The sequence below is a fragment of the Columba livia genome, chromosome 11 (genome assembly GCF_036013475.1).
Source record: "Columba livia isolate bColLiv1 breed racing homer chromosome 11, bColLiv1.pat.W.v2, whole genome shotgun sequence".
In the NCBI taxonomy this organism is placed as follows: domain Eukaryota; kingdom Metazoa; phylum Chordata; class Aves; order Columbiformes; family Columbidae; genus Columba; species Columba livia.
Genome location: NC_088612.1, coordinates 5,318,736 through 5,336,647, shown reverse-complemented (window position 1 = coordinate 5,336,647; position 17,912 = coordinate 5,318,736). Strand labels below are relative to the sequence as shown.

Below are 17,912 nucleotides of genomic sequence, written 5' to 3'. Positions count from 1 at the left end.
TCTCTGTTTGTTTTCTAGAGAGGAAAAAAAAAGCTTTCCACACTCTCTGCCATTTCCACCAAAAAGGCAGCAGTTTCTTTAAGCTCAGGCTTTACATTTAGGGATGGTAATGCTTAGGTACCAGGAATTTCAGGACTATCTGACGAAACCTAGTTACTGAATATCCTCAGGGCATGGAAAGCTCTGTACAACTACCGAGTGCCCCTTAGGGTACATAAAACTTTGTGATTTAAAAGGCAGAAGGCAAAGGACAGCACTGTCCTCCTCCCGCCCCCGTTTTTGCTCCATTCCCTCTACTGACTGTGTCAGAGCTCAGATGAGATCTCGGCCAGTTTAACTTCAAGTCCTTTGCTGTAACCTCAGTAAACAAGATTATATCCAGCTTAGAGCTGGTGTGTCTGTGTAAGGTGCTTAATATAAGCACCTTTATATAACCCCCTTCTGTGAATTGGAGTGCTCTGCAGACTTTAAGGATTTATCCATGCGTATCTTCCACAGAAAAGGTGTTGCCTTCTTCTTCATTTGACAGATGGGAAACCAAGGGCTGGAGAGGCTTGAGGGGAGGATGTGTCTCCCTTTATTTTGTCCATCTAAAAGGTAGGCATGCAGGCTTGGCCTCTTACACACGCCTCCTCTGCAGCCAGTGGTAAGAGCAGCACTTCCAAAGGTCACTTGTATCACAGGAGGAATCACTCTGGGAAACAGCCTTCTTCTCACTGACGATAGATCAGCATTGACCACTGGCCAGGACAAAACCCCTGTCTGTGGTGGTTCCCTGCGGTGCCCATCTCAGAGGACTGCCCAGGACAGATGCAGTAGAGCCCACAGTTCAGATTCATCTCAACACTCTATGTCCTGTTGATTGAAAGCACCCACGCGATAACACAAAGTGACACCCCATGGTATGCCGGGATGCACAATCGAAACCCCGTCTGGATTAGCAGCAGCAAGCAGCCAACTGTGCCCAAGCTCCAAGCAGATGCCACAGGCAGATAAGCCATGGCTCTTTTGTTCTTTTTCAGGAAGTTCTGGGCAAGCTCCTGCCTTGAGACAAAGTGCTAAATTGTGTACTTGATAACTTTATCATCGAGGTCCCTCTGATAACCCAGGTTTCTGTGTCAAGGGACAGATCCTGTTGTCACGCTCTCAAGACCCCTCCTTACTCAAGCCATCGATTTGATGCATGTAGTTCCGCCATACTCAGGATGGAAGGTCCTGCAAGACTTCTAGGGCTCAAGGCAAGCTTGCAGCCCGATTTAAACAGGTGTTAATGCTATATGAATATGTAACAACACTAATGAACTCTAATGAGCTGGGTTTGCAAGGAGCCCAGAACCTGTCTTACCGGCTGGTGAAGAAGAGGCAGTTTGCTCATTATGGCATGCTCCCCTCCCACCCATCCGTGACGGGGAGAGGCTTTGCCCGGGCCAGGGCCTCATTAATTTGTGAAGTTGCCTTTTGATCTCTGTATCTCGGCGCATAATGAGAAGGTTTGAACTCTGCCTGTCCCACCCCCCCTACACTCCCTGCCTCCCACTTGCTCTGCTCCCCCAGAGCCTGGCAGGCAAGAGGAGATCTGCCAACGCTCTGGGTTTTGTTTCTTCCTGAAGAGAGGCATATTTCAGGTCTTTTAAGATAGATTTCAGTAGCCACATCTATGGCTGGTGTAGCAGGAAAGCACAGGTCCCTGCACACCTCCCTCTCTCTTGCACAGAGAGGGGGGCATATGGGGTGATTGCACCTCAAACACAGCTCCTTATTCTCTTGGTTCCTGCAGCCCAAAGTGGCTCTTAGAGGCCACTTGGAGCCAGTTGTGCCCCTGTGAGGGGTGGCTGGTGACTATCGATGCAGGACGTTGGCTCCCGTAGGACAAGCTGCCAGTGCCTTCAGCTGGAACTGCTGCAGGAGCTCCCGTGATGGAAAAGAGCCACACAGCCCCCCCACCCTGAGACCCGGCAGAGTCTCCTGCTGTGATTACAAGGTGCTGTCCCATCCTGGATGCATCCCACACCACGGGAACACTGGTTGAAGCTCCTTCTCCACCGCTTCCTGCCCCTTGGGCTGCAGCCTCCAGAACCACAGTGGAAACCACAGCAGGAGCTGGTTTGGCTCTGCTGTCAGTGTCCAGGAGACCCGGCTCAGCCACTCAGTTACTCTTCTCCCATGACTCCTCCTTTCCTCAAAAGGAAATGAAAACAAGCTCCAAGCCAGACATGTGTCCTCAATGAAACCCATCTGTGAGAGCCACAGCCATGGCCCCACCGGGGCTGCTGCCTGGTCAGGACGTCCAGACCCGCCATGGAGGAGCGCACGTAGCCAGCCCCGAGGGTAGCATCACCCAAGGGGACATGAGGCTGGAGCAGGGGACACTGTGAGGTGGCTGTGTCCTCCCTGAGCGCTCTGCCTGGGGCTGTGTTACCTCCTGTCTCAGCAGTGACAACAGCTCCCGGGCAAGAAGCCAGGCGATAGCTCTGCACATCCACATCTCCATACAGTTGCCATGCAAACTGGAACAGTGAAGACCTCCTTCGCAAGAATGAGAGTGTCCTGAGTGGCAGGGGTAACCACCCATCCCCTGGCTGCCTCACAAATTTCCTCCAAACAAGATTTCCTAAAGCTTGGGTTACTATCAGATCCTTGTAAAGTCTTTCAAGTGTTTCTCGCTCCCTGCTGGGAAGTTTATACTGACATGTTTTTAAGACATCAGTTCTGTTAGCCATACCCCATAGGTTCTCTTCAATCACCCCCCCTTCTCAGTGGGATCTCCCACCATACCAATTATCTTGTCCAGCTTCCGCCAGAGCCTTTATTACAGCACGAACCGATTTTCCTTGTGCCATCAAAACCTCTTCAGGCATTTTCATGTCACTGTTCCCGCCCACCTCTTTGTCCTGCTCCATGACCCAGCTGATACTGGATGCAAATCCCACTTATTCTGCATCTTCCCTGTGGCTTTCGGAGGAGTTTAATAGCCCCAGCTGCAGTCTGAGTCTCCTCTTGTTCCCAGCTGGCAATGGGCTGCTGCTCTGACATCCCAGCAAGAAAACCAATGGCTCTTGCTGGGGAGATCCAGAGTAGATACAGTGAGTGAAAACATGCGCATTTCACAGCCCCTCTTATCTCCCAACAAGGCTTCACATCCCTCCAGAGTGCTCCCTTTGGTCCATGCTCTGGGCCACGGTTGTTTGTGCCTACTGGAGATGTTCCCCAGGGACCCACAGACACAGCCCCAGGACTTTCAGTGCACATGGTGGGGCCAGGGCAGTTATTAGGGGCTTGGGTGCTAACCCCATGTGTCTAGTTCAAAATGCTCTCTTCTAGTCCTTGCTATCCCACCTCAAGCTCTAGGTAGAAACCAGGAGGGAGGTCACCTACATTCAAGACCATTTCCATGAGTGGGGCTGGATTCACAGGCACAACACTGTACAGACACTGCTCACCTAAAGGAGCACCAGAACCCCACCATGACCCAGAGTTAGGTGCAGTCCCCTTACATAGCTGTGAAATAGGTCTCCTTTGTGGTCTTCCTCTGTTGTAAGATCTGCATCTTCTCCTTTCTGGTAGGTTGCCTTCTGCAAGACCTAGGAAGGTGAAGAAACACCTACCTGTGCTTCCACCTCTTCTAGCTATGCCTGCGCATTCACCTCGCCTGCTGCAGGCAGGCAGACAGAGCAGATTTACCAGCAATAAGGATGGTGACACCCCAACCACAGCCTGGGGCTGGCAGGGCTGTGTTTTGCAGCACACGTGCAGCCCCACGCAAGAGGCACGTTCGCTCGGGCTGCCTGTGGTTAGCTCCAGGCTTTCCAGGGAGCAGCGATATGCTCAGAGAGCTGCTTGTTGGGAGCATGTCCTGGTTTTGCCTGGTCTTGCAGCTGCCCGTCAGCCGCTGTACAAACACAGCCCTGTCTCCCGTGCCCCCCCTTGCCTGTTCTGCCTCTCCTTAGCTCTGCTCTTTGCTAGGCTCAGGATTAGCCACACCTCAGTTGGGTAAACAGGAGCTCATCCTGCTCAATCAGCTGAACGTTTTTGAGCCTCAGCCACCATGAGGCTGGGGGACATAGTGCTCAGCAAGAAGAGCTCCTTGATTTTTCCCCCAAGCAGATTTCCCTTTTCATCATTGAGCAGGTTTGCAGCCCTTAATTTGACACAGCAGCTGATGTGACCCTTGGACTGGTTTAATCTTCTATTTCCTTCCTTTATTCTTCTATTGCCTTTCTTTTTTCTTCTATTCTCTGGTTTTGTTCCACTCAGCTTCCTTATCTTCTGATCTGTCCATGATTTTCTCACTCCTTTTCCCCACTCCTCTCTGTCCCCTCCTTTTTGCTTTTTCATCCATCTGAGGAAAGCCACTCTTTCTGTATGTCACCTTCTGGGTGCTAACTAATGGGGCTAGATGTGGCTGGTACTTTAGTCTTAAAAAGCCTTGGAGGTTGTTAGCAACTACAGCCAGCACCTTGGTCTTCATCTCACCTCAAAAGCAACATTTCCTGCAAATTTTTACCTGCCTTTGAAGGGTTACTGAGCAGGGAGGGCAGAGGACACCCATTCCCTGCAGCACAGCACCCTCTAGCCTCCGCCGGGGCAGCAGCTCTTTGCTGACCTGGAAGGAGGACCTCCACCACCATCATTGTCATGAGTCCTCCCAGTCCTGCAACTGGAAAAATCCTCCTGCAGAATTACTGCCAAATCCAAGGATGGTTTTCCTGAGAACTTTGTGGATTGAGATCATAAAGCTGGTCTGTTCTAAGCAGATGTGTAGTGCATCAGACGTCATTTCCAAAAGGCAGGGGCACCAGCTTTGCAAGGTGGAGCCCAGAGTGAGCCAAGGTGGTGTCAGCCCGGAGAAGCGACCATTACACAGTGTCAGCAGCAGTTTATTCCCTCCAGCCCATGCAATAATTTAACTCAGTGGTGGTATAGGCAGCGTTTTCAGAAGGGTAGTGCTGCTCCTGCAAAGCTAATGCATCTCCAGGAAAGCATCCAGAAGATGGGGATATCCTGGATTAGCATCATTCTGGCCACCCCACTGCTCCTTGCTGCCTCCTCCCAACCCACCTCCCCCCCAAAACACACTCCCCCACTCCCCACCAGCCTCACTCACAACCCACCTCCTCAAACCAGAATCCAGCCTGTTTCTTCACAGCCTTGCTTTCCTTTTGCACCTCCAGGAATCAGAGCTCTAGCTCTTTGCACCTTAACACCATCACCCCTTCCCCCAAGTCACAACTGAACTGTTTCCTTCATACTCACCCTCATCCAAACACCGCTGTGTGCTCCCCACCTCCCAGACCTATCCCAGTTCCCACTATTTTGGCACGAGGCAGTAGCTTCCGCCTCCGCTCACTTTATTTCCATAAATATTGCTCTCTAGAAAGAGTCTCTTCCCCACTCCTCAGGCACTACTAAAATCACGATTTTTCCAGGGGGACTGGTAATCCCACTGTTCGGTTCATTGAACATTTCAGTTTGTGGGATTGCAACACCTCGTTTTCCCCATGAACCACTACTTCTGTGGCAACTTTTCCAAAGAAAGTATTTCACAAGCAGCCACTGAAAATAATGTGGCTTTAGCAGTCTCCCTCACTGGCGTTCTGAGGCCGGATAATCATAGCCTTTCCAAACTCCAACCTCAGGAACACAGTATAATGGCAAATGTCAGACAGACCACTCAAAATTAAACAGAAGACAAACAGTTTCTTTTATTCACTATGACATCTTGGAAACACTCCAGGAGAAGCTCATACATCCTTTTGGCCTTACTACATTCATTTGTTCCAACCCATCCTGCTTTCCACCAAAAATACCACCTCTTGCTGCCTGCCAGATACCCCCTGCATGTAACTCCCTGCCTGCGCAGATGGCTTTAGGGACAGGTGCCACACCGCTTGGCTCCTGCAGCTGTGTCTTCATTTACCGAGAAGTGTGATAAAAGGGCAGAAATGGCTGCGAGCAAACAAGAGGTGGCATTGGAAGTGGCTGCTGTTGGGAATAGGTGTGCTCAACCTGGCAGATTTTGGTGCAGGGGGTGGGAGTTTCACCTAACTGGACTCCCTGGAAAATTCAGGGGTGTTGTGACATGGATTAATCTCTCAGGGAGATGCAGACATATCTTTCCCCTAGAGCACCGAGGCTGCTTGTGGTGCCAGGCAGTGTTCAAGTGCCATGGAGCATCCACACACAGGACCAGTGGCACTGCTGATGCCAAGAAGTGGTTTTCAAAACCTTTTCCTCCAGCCAGCAGCTGTGGCTGGATGTGGGGTAAAAGGAGTTGGTTGTCGGGAATTCACGGACAGAACCGTCAGAGCACAGCTTGGTAAAGTGCTCAGCTCAGTGGCATTTCTCTTCTGGCCTAAAGAATTTGGGAATGCAATAGCCCATCTGCTCTGAAACCATCAGTGAAGCTCCCTGTATTAGCAGTCAGAGGCCGCCTGGGTTTGCTAGAAAAAACAAACAAAAAAAAAAGGAGTCAGAAAGTCTCTAGCAACTGCCTTTAGCCATAAGAAGAGGCCAGAGCCTCTGGTCTACCCAGGACAAAAAGGTGGACAGCAGTAACACATCAGGGCTGAGGTTAGTCAGTTAAGTTCTATAATTAGGAAATAAATAGCATGCTAAATAAACCCAGGGCAGAAGCTTTTGAGGAGGGTGACGGAGCTGGAAGTTGGCAAGGAGCAGCTGAATAAGAATGTGATGGAAAAATACTGAGCAGGTGGGCCACGTGCCATCTCCCCGGCTGGTTTGTATGATGCAGCCGTTCTCTCACCCCTGGCACTTGTCTCCCTACATTGTCAGCTCCTCAGGACAGAAGCTGGTCTATTTAGAGATCTGCAAAGTGCCCATTACGCTTTTAAACACCATTTTCAGAAAGTACGTAAGAGTCCAAAGAGCACCAAGCATCCAGATCTAAGAGGCTCTCAAGCAGCACGGCTCTGCAGCCCACAAGCCAATGCCTCGCTGGCTCTGCAGGGAAGGCAGAGCAGGCAAAGAGGAAAAAGCTTTGCCTTCATTTCCATCTGCAAAGCTTTTTTGTGCTCACATGTCACTGACAGGCACTTCGCTTCTTTTCAGCTGGCAATCAAATGCTGTCGTAAGAGATGTTTTCACTTTTGCTCCTGCTACACTGGCAGAGATCAACACCCCGATGTCTCCTCCAGCAAAAAGGTTTCCTCAGAGGTGCAATGTCCCTGGGAGTCCTTCACTGCACGGTGAGTCTGCTGAGCAGAAGAAAAGCTGGGCCAGAGGAAATGAAGCAGAAAAAAAGAGTTTGAGTTCCTTGTGGCAGCAACAGCCAAGAGGGGGATGTGAAGAACAAAAGGTGACTGTCACCATGGTGTTGTATAGGGGTGCCTCAGGCTGGCTCAGCATCACACAGAGTTCTCTCTGCCTGGGCCTTTCCCAATTGCTGGGTTTAAAAAGGTGAAATTATCATCAGTCCTTTTTCATGGCCTCATTGTACAGAAGTAAGTGCATCCCCAAAGCACAAGGCAAAGCTGTGTGTTTTTCCTGTGCCTGCAGTTTCCAGCAGTTACACGTGGCCTCTTTCGCAGCATCCACACTATTCACAGAGGGATCCTCCTGTCCCTGAAGCATTAGGGTGTTCCAGGACACCCTCAGCCCACTTCTCCACAGGAACATCAGACAGGAGCATCTGCTGGGCTGGAGCTGCCAAATCCCTCCCTACAAGGCTGGGAACGAAGCTCAGCTCTTCCCATCACCCTTCGTTTACGGGATGGTTGGGGCTTCCGCTCAGATGGCATTTCCTGAGCATGAGCTGTTTGCTACGAGTGGCACAGCCTTGCTCCTGGCTCTGGGCCAGCGTACTCCACCTCCTGCACAGGCCACCGCTCCTCACAGTGCTCATCATCACACCCGCTCCGCCCTGCCAACATCAGGTCCCCACACACTCAAGAGGTATGGCGGCTTCCCTCACAAGCCACAATTCACCAGCTGTTTTAGTAGCCCTAAGCAATGTTTTTATTCACAAACATGCTTGCTCCGTCCCAGCCATCTCTGCTCCTGCACTAGAACACCCCAATATTGTCCAGAGCAAAACACCGACACATACCGGTTCCTCCTTCCCTTTCTGGGGATACAGCACTTTTCCCACCATATCCCACCTTCTTGCAATACAGACAGCTCAGGAGTTGGGCTCCCGCTGCCATGGCCACCTGTGAATTTATGTTGCCACCTCTCCGGTGTTAGTCCCCTCTGGTTCTCCCCTCACATTCCTCACTGATGGATGGGAGCACCCCTGGTATAAAGATCACCCTATGCTTCACTTCAACAAGAGGTGGACAGCTAAGAGCTTGGTTTGCTTTGCTTTGTGAGGCTGTGCATAAGAAAGCTCTCCTGTAGCAGCACAGCTTTGTTCAGGTCAGAGAAACCTCCAATGGCCTTGAGGATTTAAAATAAAAGCCTTGCCTGGAGGGTCAGCTCCAGTTCCTGGCGTGTTTTCCTGCTTGGATCTTTGTTTCCTTGCTTGGATTGATGGTGAGGAGCCAAAGTACACCTGAAATCAACTGGACTGCAATTTTCTGTAATCAAATTCAAACACATTCTTCAAATATTTAGTTAGGAGGTTGATTCCAGAAGTTTATCCACTAATGCTATCTCATAGCCTGATCACAAGCATCAACTCAGCTGCCTTCAGCCCAGCTGAGTTTCCAACCAGTTTAGCAACCACCATAAACCCTGGTTATTTTCACATGGTTAATTAAAAGCTGAAGATAAGGAATCCAGCTCCCATTTGACTGAATGGTGCAGCATCCCATCTGTAGCAAGAGATGAGAGGAGTGCTCGCCATGGGGCTGCCGCTGTTTCTGTTCTGCCCCTGTCACTGCAGCAGCCCCCTCGCTGCCCTTCCTCAGAGCTCCCTTCTTCGCCATGACTCAGCCTACAGCAGTTAGTCATCTCTCCAGATACATAACTCTCCGTGGAAAATGTGACTTGCTCCTCGAGAGCTTTCGCTACGTAGGAAGCTCCAACTCCCGGTAAACACAGGAAACAAAATGTCTGAAATCAGGGAAAGGATTTTTCCATCCAGTTATATAAAGCAACCACTAACATAGCTAGGAACAGCTGATGTTACTAGCAACCCAACCTGGCTCTTTTGGAAAGCTACAAGAAAAGCAAGTTTATAAACATCGCGTTGCAGACATTTTTTGTTCTATTATTTGTTTTCCTCCAGCACCTTCCAGATGTGGCAGGCTCTGTCCACCTCCGGGCAGATTCTGCTGTCCCTGTCCCACATCCCCCTTGCTGGGATGAGACTCGGTGTGTGCTCCTGTGCCTCTTGAGGGGCTGGGGACAGACCCCTTCATCCCTGCTCATGAGGCCCTGGAGGTGACCCCAGCTCGCTCCCCAGCGCCAGGCTGGCCACACGGAGGTGGCGTGGGGCTCCACGGGACACAAAACCTCTGAAGGCCCAACCACCATTCTTAAGGCTCTAAGATCTTGTTCTTAAATGATTTTTGATTGCAACGGAATATTACACGACCAGTATTCAGCACCTTGTGGCAGGCTGGAGAGGTTCTGGCCCACCCAGCCCTCAGGACCACCGAACTCCACGTCACTGAGGGCTGAACACGCACCCCACCCGGAGCCGCTTCCCTGGCCGCCTCCACCCCGCGGCGCGGGTGGTGGCTCGGGCAGCAGGAAGTGAACAGCGCCGAGGCTTCATCCCCGTGTCACCGTACCTGTCACCGCGCCTGTCACCGCGCCTGTCACCACTCCCCACTCCGCACCACCCCGCTCCACCCACCGCTGCCCCGCTCTGTCATGGCGCCAGCAACCCCGGCTCCCCGCAGGCGCCGGTAGCCCCGCCCCACCCCACCCGCACACGCCAATCACCGCCCGCCGCCTGACTGAAAGGCGCCCAAGCCAACAGAGCTGAAGTGTCCCGCCCTGCTGCGTCTCCACCAGCCAATGGTACCCATGTAACCCGCCTGGTTCGCTCTCCCACCCTCATCTCGCTTTCCGGCCAATCCGCGCTGGGGCTGGGGCGGGAGCACCGCGGCGGCGCGGCCAATGGGAGCGCGAGGGCGGTTGCTAAGGGGCCGCGCGTAGCGGGGCTGGTGCAGACGGGTGGGAGCTGCTGGCGGCGGCGCGGCCGGGCCCGCAGGTGAGGTGGCCGCGTTCCGGGAGGCTGTTTCCCGCAGGGCTGAGGGGGTCTGGTCTGACTCAGTTCCCAGCGGTGCGAGGTCTGAGGGAGTGTTTGCTGGCTGGCCGGCTGCTGCCCCGCGGCCGGGTCTGTCAGGCGCCGGGCCGTCAGCGCTGCTTCTCTCACTCCGGCCTCGGGCTCCCTGTGCCGCCCCAGCACCTTCTGTTTATTTTCCGCAGCAGGGTTGCCTTATGTGTTTATTTCCTGGGGTGGAGGCGAGGGTTTGGCCTGGCTGTGGTGGTCTGCGGTCCCGTTCCCTCCCCGTGCCTTCGCTTTCGGTTCGTGTCGGGGTTGGGAGGCCTGTGGGGCAGTGCTGGCCTTCCCATCGCTTCACGGAGTTGCGCGGGTTCCCGGGGCAGGGAGGGCGGCCTGAGCAGCCTGTGCTACAGGGTGAAGGCCCAGGTGGGGAGCTGAGTGCAGAGCACCCCGAGGGGATGGTGCTGGGGGGAGACAGAGCCAGGTGTATCAGGTCACCCTGCTCCCCCTAAATGAGGCTCTTCTCTGTTACTGATGCTTCTGTGCCCTAACACTGCTACTAGCACTTTGCACTGACTTTAGACTTCCTTTGTTGATGTGTACCATATACCTGCTTGTAAGCTTGTGTGATAGAGCTTTGTCCACTCTATTCTGTAACTTCATGTATAACTTGTGATTTACTCCAGTGCAGGATGGGTAGATGGATATATCGCATGTGATGTGTTACAGCTGGTGAAATCCCTCACCTGGTGCTCACTTTTTCAAAGAGGTATGTTAGCAGCAGCTTTATTCCCACTGTTATGGCTGGAGGGATGGTGTTCTGCAGCTGCATTCTCATGCAGGTCTCCTCAGAGAAGTCAAACAGCTTCCTCTTCTTGCTGATGTACTGTTGTCACTGGTGCAATAAGTACTAAAGATTCCTGTTTGCCGCTTAGAGGTTGCTGTTCAGTGCCTCCTTCTGTAACAAACGTTTGTGGCTTATTAATCAGTTAACTGGTACAGTGTGTTCATCTTACATGCCGTGTTTATCAATGATTATAATGCTCAGCCACGTTTGTAATATTGCTTAAGGTGGTATATTCTAATCCTCACTGATATGGTGTTCATAGAACACACAGATCAGCGGTTTGCATTTGTGGTATCTCATTTAGAGACCTTCTTTGATAATGTTTGTTTCCTGTGCAGGGAGTTTTGTTATTGATAGTCAACCTCTGGTTGTTCTGTTGTTATCTTTTCTTGGTTCATCTACTTCACATTATTTCCTAGACACTTGTTTAGTTCTTATATCACGAGAGAAGTTTGAAAAGTTTCTCTGGTCTCTTCTGGAATCGGTGGACATGCAGCCTTTCTTATGATTCTAGCCATTGTTTATTTGTCTCAAAAGTCAAGAGTAAGAACAGGAAGGATATTGAAAAAGAACTAAGCTAATGTTTGGCTTTTTCTGTACTCCTGCCTTACTCTTAAAAGTAGCTGTACTTCAGTTTTTGCATGGGAGGCTCTCTGTTTGAATGAATTAGCTGGATAGAAGATGAGGCTGACCTAGAATTGTACCAGACTGTCTTTTCTAGAGGTAGAAAAAAACTTGGAGGTTGGCGATGAAACCTTCCATCTTGCAAAACTGTTTCTGAAGAAGTTAAATTAATTTGTTCTGCTCTTCTTGTGAAAGCTGTCTTTTTCTGTTCAGGGATGAATAGCAGCTTAGGCTTTTAGTGGTTCATAAAGCTGCATTATTAAACTTGTCATGTGAAACCCAGAGATTAACACACTGAAATGTCACTGTTCTGAGATGTGGTACTGGGAGGGAGAGATGGCAGAATAGCATCATTCGTCATTGACACAGGCATATAGAGAGGCTCTCCAAATCTACTAGGTTCCAGCTGTACATTTAGGTGTAATGTGATGCACTATAGAAAAACAGTGGCATTCTGGCCTCCTGTAGTTTAATCTCACTCAGTAATGGGAGTGTCCTGGTGCTGTTGGATTCACATTGTCCTGCTACTCCCCTTTCTTTCTCTTTGTCATCTTCATCCTTACTTTCATGCTGCCAGCTCTGGCAGTGTGAGAACTTGGATTACGTTAATGGAGAACAGGATTTAGCAAAGACTCTAGTAAGGGTGTACATGCTCGTGTCTTGGTGCTTGTCACTCCTGTTGAAAAGTGCAGACACCAGCCTGAAACTGGTGTTCTGGACTTTTCAGCAAAAGCCTAAATCATCGTAGTTCTGCTAGTATATTGAAGTGTACGTTTTCAAGTTTCTCTGGAAGATGTTTTTTTGTGATGTGTTATGCTCAGGATTGCTATTCTTAATGTGTACTATGGATCAGGTGAACTTCTGTGCAAATACTTGCCCTTCAGCCTAAATAGCTTGTGAAGATTAAGCTTATGTGCAGTTTAAAAGATCTGATAAAACTCAGTTGATGGAGTTCACTACAAAACAATTGATTTAATGTCAATGTACAAGGGCAGTCTGCCCTTATGGAGAAGCAAAGTCCCACTTGCCCAACATATGTGGGTGGCAATGATGCTACGTGAGTCAGGCAGCTATCTTAGCCTCTTTTTAGCTCTAGGAAGGCTTGTGTGCCCAGGGGCTTGTCTTTTCTCCAGCTATATCAGTTGATTTGATAATAAAGATTGTCTCTGACTGCCAGCCTTAATTCTGCCAGCATCAGACAGCAGTAATTCAAAATGCTTTGCAAAGCAGTTCTGTACAAACCAGGTGCTTGAAACATCTCTGTGCTTGTGCTCCATTAGAGGTAACAGCAGTGGAAGGAAGTGTCGTACTTTGCAATGTACAGAGGATTTTTGTCTGTATGTCTAGATTGACCAAGAAGTGCAGTTGCCGAAGTGCTTACTCTGCTGTTGCTAGATACTTGAGTTTGTCATCATCATAGGTTCAGTCCAACTAAAACTGCGATGACAACTTCCTCTACAAATATGGACTGAGCTCCTGCAAATGCCAAACCCTTCTGAAACTTCTAATATACTAGTTCCTAATAATTAAACAACAGCCCTGTTCAGAGCATTGAGTATTCAAAATGGTGTAATACGGGTTCTTCATAGAAAGGGTCAGCTAGGACAAGTGACTGGCTTCTAGTGAGGGGTTCACTGTTCAACAATTTGTCCTGCTTCTAAACTTATTTACATCTTCAAAGATACTTTTGCACAGATATACAGGTTCCAGAACAATTATGCTGAGGATGTTAAAGACTCACTGTCCTGTAACTGGGACATCTAGTTCTGTAGAGTGTTGGTTGAGCACATGTGAGTATGAAAGGTTGTACCAAGTGAAATAAGCAGATGGAGAGTCATGTACAGTGAACTTCCTTGTAAGAGGTAAGGAGAAAAATATCCTCAGATGTGTGCCCCTAATTTCCCTGCCCTTCCACTCAGATTCTGCAGGATGGTGGGCAGTGCAGCTCTTCAAACTTTGAGTTGCTTGGTGACTGCTCTAGTGCTCCAAACTGGGGTTTTGTTTTGGCTTTTTTTTCTATTGACATTCTGACAAAACTCAAGTATTCTGTAGTAGTGGAAGCTGTATGTTGGTCAGGTCCTGTCTCTTTGTATTTGGTTCTTTTGTCCTGAAGCATTGTTGCTTAATTTTTAATGTAGTGATGTGAATTAAACTACTTCAGCGTCAGTGTTCTGTCTTGGACAGACTCTGAGAGAATGACTCTGCAAATCTCCTGTACTGCTGTGGAGCAGAGCTGCTCACTGGGGAGTGGGGGGAAATAATGCGTGTGAAGATTTTGGAGTGAAATGGCAGCTCAGCTTTTGATCATGTTCAGATATCGATATGTTCTGATGGCTTGAACTGGAGCACTTGTGGATAAAGTTCTGTTAGCTGTCTTAACTTGTGCTTTGCTGATAGATGCTCTCTCCCTGCTGTGCAGCTCATCTGGTGTGGAGCTGAGTAAACAGCTGTGATGTGTTTGGACTTTGAACTGCTCCTCTGATGTGCATGTTTGTGACAGTGCAGGGTCTGAAGGTAAATGGTGCTTTAACAGTATGATGCTTCATTTCAAAATACAGTTAAGGAATACAGCAGACTCTTTGAGGGTGGGTTAAGCCTGTACTGCAGTTAGCATTGTCTCACTTGGCTATCTGGCTTGATGCTAGTAGTATTCCCTCTGCTACCGAGCATGGGTTGTCAGGTTCTCTGCAATGTGTTTGAGTTTCTTCCCTTGAGCTTAATGCTGCCTGCTGACATGGACTTAACTGGTAGGTAAGTGACGCCTGCTAATGCTGTTAGACTGTGGAAGGATGTTAGTCATTATTTCTTCTCTCTCAGTACTTAAAATTAAGCTCAACCTCTTCTACAGGGAACTGAAGCGCTGTCCCGTAGTTCTGTAAGGCAACGGTTTGAGTGTGACAAAGTCTCAAGTCTCTGCAGTAATCTATTAATTGTTTGCTTACATAACATGAGCCTTTCCTTTAAGATAAGATGCAATTAGTTGGTTTTTGTGGAGTCATCAGAGCCTTGTCTTGTCTTAGCTTAATCTTGTAGATCAGGTGTGTGCAATAAAAGCTAATGCAGTGTTTTTCAACCCATCTGTGACAAGCAGGAACCAGATAAGGTGACTTACAGGTAGTCTATGTAGCAACCCTCTTAGATAACATACAGAAGCTGCCTGTTGTGTAGTAGAGCCATTTTGATCAGTTAAAATGATATTGTGAAGAAATAAAAGGAGTTCCTGTAGTTGGAAGGAAGTGAAATTCAAGGCTCATTAGACTGTAAATTAGTCTTGGGAAGTGAAAGACTTAAGAGTCTGTCCTTGTTGGCTATAGAATTATTCCCAGGTGTGTTCCCAAGCCAGCTGCCTTGGCACATACACCCAGCCCTATTAGGTGCTTGACTTCTGCTGTGAAGGCATAGGACTCCTCAAAGTCAAAAAAGGGAAAAAAGCTTTGGTTAAAAGCACCTGTCTTTCTGACTGTGCTGATGGTGCCTTATGCTATGAACTTTGTCCCTGTAACCTCACAGTAACTAACTTTAGTATATGAGCCAAGTATTGTATCTTATGAAAAGGTCAAATTCCAGTGACGGCACCAGCCAATAAATCCTTGTTGGAACACGGTGTAAACAGTACCTGCTGCTTTTTATACTCGCCAGCCAGCCAAATCCTGGCCTGGGTGCTGGCTCTGGCACGAGGCAGAGGGATTTGCACAAAGCACTTCCATGTGCTGTCCAAATAATGTTCTTTTAAGCATCCTTGAGATGGGGCATGTCAGTGTGCCCTCTTTATTTGCAGATAAAAATCTGTCAGATGTTTGACCGCAAAAATGTGGTGGGCATTGCCAGCCTCCTGATGACTCTGGTGAGGGCTGAATGTGATTTCTCATGGCCACATCTCCTGAAAGCCTAAGCTTAAGTGCTTGAAGTGTTCAGCTAATTCTCAATTATACTCTCTATGCTTTGAGATCTGAGACTTAATGGGCTATTTTAAATGGCCAGAAGTACCAAATGGTACATCAAGATGATCTTGGAGTTTGCTTCTGATGTGTTTGCTTCTGACCTAGCACTGAAGATGATGGGGGGTTCTGCATGGGGTGAGGTTGGTTAGATGCCAGTCTCGAAATAAGCAGCATGATGCCTTGTTTTGTGTGCCTAAACAGATGAGGCATAGTACTGATCTGGCCCTAAAATACTCATATTTATGCAATTCTTTGGGGAACTCTTTTTCTGTAAAAACGAAAGCATCTCTTATACAAAAAGTGCTGGATAAAAGGCAGGATACAGGACTGCACAATAAAGCTTGAGGTTGTTTTCGTGATTCCCCTTGCACAGATTCCTGTACTCACGTAGCTTGTGTGACCTCAGACTGTTCTGCAGTGATTTACAAAAACTTAAGTTGGCAGCCTTTCCCATCAATCATATTGCTTCAGTCTTTCCCAGTGTATATGTTCCCTGTGTATGTTTTCATCCAAATGGCCTCCAGACGTCCTCCTCTGTATTTAAACCATTGAATGCTCAGCAGTGAGATACTTCTGTATACTTCCTAGAGTGACATTTGAATAATATGCTGGAATAAAACTTAACTTTGTTTAAAGACCTTTGTAGTACTCTGACTTTCCACCCTTTTCTTGTTAAAGTTCCCTCTTCCATAATATGGTTCTAAATAACTTACCTGGTAGCAAGAGGCCTGTAACTTCTGGTTTTGCAGTGTATCTTTAGGAAGAGGCATTAACTTTGGCTGCATGGGTGCAACTCTTTAGAGTGTTTTCTTTCCTCATGTTTAGCAGACTTGCTTCATTCCCCAACCAGGCACTACAAATAAATTAAGCCAGTCCAAGAAACGTCTGGTACATTAGTTCATGAAGTCTGTCTGCTTAATCTGTCTCATCTGAATCTTGGTGGAGAAGACAAAGGGTATTACACTATTTGGTAGAAGCTGTGAAATGGTAGGAAAGGGGATTTTTCAATGTGTTCAGTTTGAGCCAGATAACCTCCAGTGGTTTGGTGTCCAGTGGAACTTTGGGAGCACCAGTGAGCCAGGACACTGCCTGGTGGGAGGGCATCTAGGAGGCTTTTGTATCAAACTGTCATTCCTGGAAATGGGATTCTTTCAGCATTCTTCAGTGAATGTAATGGAGCATAAAATATCTTGCTAGTGGAGCCTCTTAAGGAGGCTGTCTTTACTCCTTTGTGAGCAGTTTTGTAGAGCTGCATCTTTGCTTTAGCCCAAAGCATTTCTAATTCCTCAGTGAAATGAGTCTGCCAGGCTTTCAGTTGTTCATGAAAAGGTTTGAGGGAAGGACCCTGTGGGAGTGGATGCCTTTAATGTCTTTGCTTTTTCACTGTTGGCTTTCCAGTATGCAGAGTCAGGTTCAGCTTCAGCCTGGCTGGAGGAGCTGTGATGCTTGGTAGCTACCAGATCCCGTGCACACTGCGTTGAGTCATGAAATGAAGTACCTTTTCTTCCTGGAAAAGTCTCCTCTTCCCCAGGAAACCTGGAACAGAAGTGTGTACAGGTCTCAGATTTGTTGTCAGTTGTGACTTCGCTTACTGTACAGATAAATATCTTGATGATGGCTTTCCCAAAACCCGGTGTCTTTGAAATGATACATAAGGAATTTGCTGTAGCTCTACTGGCTTTTGTTGTACTTGCTTCTGTTCCTGTCTGGAAAGGAGACACATAGGGTTTTCTCACTATACTTGTACAGGTGAGGTGCACTCTGTTAACAGTAACACTGAAGTGTTTCCTTTAACATGATTTTCAGCTTTTTATTCCGTGATGAAAGGACAAATGAAAAGATGTAACAAATCCAGCACTCTTTCCAATAATTGATCTTAAAGTTAATCCTCAGTCACAAATGGGACTTCAGAATATTGCATGAAAAGACTTGTTCTTTGAGGCTGTCATGCCTTTAGGTGACTTTTAAAGAACTGTACTTAAGGTACTTCAAAAATAACATCTTTGGCCACAAGAGCTTCAACTTCTTTGTGTTCCTCAATGTCAATCTCAAACCCTGGGATGGATAAGAAGGCAGGTATGATTGCTCCCAGTGATATACTTACTACCTCTTGTTAATTTTATCTAGGCTTCTAAAAGTGAATCTAATGTTCTGTATGCAGAAAAGGACAAATGTTTGTTTGTTTGTATTAATGCTGAGCCATTTAGAGGAGATTCTAGATAACTAGTTTTGAGCCAGTCAAATTTTTGTCTGCCCTTTTTTTAGTAAACAGACAAGTGTATTGGGTCAATGCAAAAAGGGTTTAACAAAACAGAAGCAAGGTGACCTTATCCCTGCTTGTAAATAGGGAGGAATTTGTCTGATG

At 48.1% G+C, this 17,912-nt stretch overlaps 1 protein-coding gene across 3 annotated transcripts in view; it reads left to right on the top strand.

The window, feature by feature from the left end:
• The first annotated feature begins 10,022 nt into the window (after positions 1–10,022).
• The window catches only part of ABHD2 (abhydrolase domain containing 2, acylglycerol lipase), a 40,103-nt gene continuing 32,213 nt past the window's right edge, over positions 10,023–17,912 (top strand). The window contains exons 1-2 of one of the 3 annotated variants that reach the window (XM_065076553.1): positions 10,023–10,120; positions 10,822–10,904. The gene's annotated coding sequence lies outside the window, so the exon portion shown is untranslated. The remainder of the gene's footprint in view (positions 10,121–10,821; positions 10,905–17,912) is intronic. The other 2 variants (XM_065076554.1, XM_065076556.1) reach the window with 2 other exon arrangements.